The sequence below is a fragment of the Geotrypetes seraphini genome, chromosome 1 (genome assembly GCF_902459505.1).
Source record: "Geotrypetes seraphini chromosome 1, aGeoSer1.1, whole genome shotgun sequence".
NCBI lineage: Eukaryota > Metazoa > Chordata > Amphibia > Gymnophiona > Dermophiidae > Geotrypetes > Geotrypetes seraphini.
The window spans coordinates 49,342,395-49,345,546 of record NC_047084.1 but is presented as its reverse complement, the minus strand read 5'-3'; the positions used below and the strand labels follow the sequence as shown (position 1 = coordinate 49,345,546).

At 37.2% G+C, this 3,152-nt stretch overlaps 1 pseudogene; it reads left to right on the top strand.

Annotated features, from left to right (window-relative positions):
• The first annotated feature begins 293 nt into the window (after positions 1 to 293).
• LOC117366361 lies at positions 294 to 2,384 on the top strand (annotated as a pseudogene).
• The last annotated feature ends 768 nt before the right edge of the window (positions 2,385 to 3,152 follow it).

Below are 3,152 nucleotides of genomic sequence, written 5' to 3'. Positions count from 1 at the left end.
TTCTTTGAAAATATGCAGCTATATGTATTTTTAATTACTAATGAAGCCTGGCAATATTTTTTCCTGTAGCACAGTGGTGCCCTTTACGTTAAACTGCAAAATCTGTTGAGAATATGTAATAATTTTATAAAAATTACATTTGGATTCCGGAACTTGGCTGCAACACAAGATGGCTGGGTGATTTTACTGCTCCTCCCTCATCAGCACAATTCAGCTAATTTGACAGCATAAGAGGTCAAATTCACACTCCAAAAGGGAATAATCTGGTTTGTGAAATCTTCTGCAGCTGATATATGGCAACAGGAAGACAGTCTAAATTGGAGTCAGCATTTGCTGAAGGAGCCTCAGCTAAAAGGGCTAAAGAAGACCCACCCACTCCTTTAGAGGTGCCATTACCTAATGATACATCAGAATTGTTGGAACAAGTTATATCTGAGCTGAAAGCTATGAGAGATGATTCAGGTTAATACAACTGAACCAAAGACAATAAAAGAAAAAGTTCAAAATCTTGGACATAAGTTTCAGATATGTGATGATAAAACTGTACAGTTGGAGCACCGGGTTTCTGTTATGGAAGACAGTTTAAATAAGTTTCAAACTGACCATAAAAGCAGTGGATTGCCTGACTAAAGAATTGGAAGAGGCTAACAACAGAAGTCGGAGGAACATTAGAATACTAGGACTCCCAGAGGGGTTAGAGGGATCAGATGCTGTATCTTTTCTTAAAGATTTATTGCCAAAGTTCCTCGCCCTCAACCTGAAATTTTCCTCTGGAAATAGAAAGAGCCTATCGAATTCCATCCAGAGCCTCCAACAGTCAAAACGGTCCCAGGCCCATGATATTCAGGGTACTGCATTTTAAACAAGCTTTGGATATTTTGTCTACCACTAAGCAAATGAGGTCGCGGAAGTGAAAATCCATCTCCTGCCTGATTTTGCCAATGTCACAGCTGGCTTAAGAAAGCAGTTCCTGCTTCTCAGACCTCAGCTGAGACAAATGGGATCAAAATATGGGCTGCTATATCCGGCGATAATGAAAATAACATTTAATAATAAAACCAGTCATTATGAGGACCCGACTAAGTTACAGTTACTTTATAGTTACTTACAATTACTTTATTAATCAGCATAGACCCGATGACATAGAGGGTGATATGAAAGGAAGATTCTGCTATCAATCTTTATTTTAACTTGGATTTTTATTTCAATTTTAATTTTTTTTTTAATGGCTGTTATATAGTCTGAGACTGCCTATTATACTTATATGATACTCAATGCTAACTATGGCAGATATTAACACCAATGTGTTATATAGTCTGGACATAAAGGATTTCCTTATTAATTATACTTAAACATAGTTTCCTCTTTTGATTTGCGGCAAAACTGTTATGGGGAAATTTGTATTGATTTTGGTGAGAACCAATGGAGAAGGAGATTCAAATTGAAGGGGAAGAACTTTACTGTTTGTCGTTGGATAAAATGGCACCGGAGAGTTTAAATAAGTCTTTTGCGATAGCGTGAGAGAAAATTGTAGAGATTTCCTGCCTGGCCTCGAGGAGCTGCAGTGACGTTCGGCTTCACAGTGTTCAAAAAGAAGCGCCAGGAAATAGAAGAACTCCGAGCAGAACATGGGGTTCTGCAGCAAACAGAGGAAATTTTAAAACAGCGTCATGAGGTGGTGCAAGAGCAAATGCAAGCAACTGAACAGAAGAGAGGCATTTCTGGGTACAGTGACACATAGGAGGAACTTGAAAAGATATCTGCTCTTAAGAGTGAGCTGGATGAAATGAAGGGCTGAATATTAAACAACATGTCTGAAATGGTAAAGAAACTGCACACGTTGCTAGCAGAGAGAAAGTCAGCATTAGCTCCAGTTCTCAAAGAGCTGAGGATCCTGCGACAGAAGTACCAGGAATTAACATAGGAGTATGATGAAAAGAAAGCCCAATATGACAGATGTGCAGCAGGTCTGGAAAGCAATCATTCCAATCTTGAACAGGAAGTCCGAGGGCTTCAAGAGGAATGTGCATAGGGAGAGTCAATATTATTACATTAACTGCATGTGAAAGAATATGGAAATCCTGTTGCAGCGAGCAGCTGATGAAATGAAGGTTTATGCTTCTCCTGACCCACAAGAAAGAAGAAAGTCTATTAGGGAGCAATATACAAGAAATATTGCAGAACAAGAAAATCTTGGGAAGAAACTGCGAGAGAAACAAAAATCGGTGCGCGAGAGCCAAGGCCAAAACATGAAGCAGGCTAAGATGTGGCATGACTTTGAACAGCTTATGGAGTGTAAAAAGCAGTGTTTTATCAAACAGCAGAACCAGAATTCCATAGGTCAAGTGATACAGGAAGACAGAGAAGAATGACTTGTTCTGTAAATTGGTCTTAATTCATTACATGTTCAGAGAAATATCTTGATTTGTTCATTACAACTGTTAGGCTTTTGTATTTATCTCTTCTATAGAATAGTATTTCCCACCAATATAAAATATTTTTAATATGTTTTTCTTAATGTTATTGATTTTTGCATTGGTAATTTCCAAAGAAAATCTATATGTAATTTGTGGAAAAAATTTTAAATAAATTACCCATTTTAGTTGAAAACAAAAAGTGACTTATGCTTGGTGGTTGAGACTGTTTTAGAGGTCTATCCTGTGGATAGATCTGCTTTTTGATTAACGACTGGAGGATTGCTAATGGCATGACTTTAACATGAAAACTTGCTAACTCCAGTTTCAGTTTTTATTCCCAGGACCCTGTGGTACAACCTAACCTTTATGCGTTATCTGTTATTAAGGGGATCTATAGTTCTTAGAACTCAATGATTTTGGTTTTATTTTATTCAGTTATTATTAATACTATTACATGATTAATAAGGGTCAGATTTGAAAGTCCTTATTGGTTTATAGTTTTTAAAGTTTATATATGGTTTTATAATTAATTAACTGACAATGCAGCATGGGGCAGACCTCGCAGCATGGGGCCAAAATTTTAATAGCACATAAGTTGTGGGAACCTCTATTTCCAAAAGCATGTATACATCAAGATAAATGTGTGTTTACTTTATGAAACTCTTGCAGGGAGAACTTCAAAGACCAATAACATTCAGTATCAGGTGTGTGTTCTGCCTTGACTTTGATCTTTCA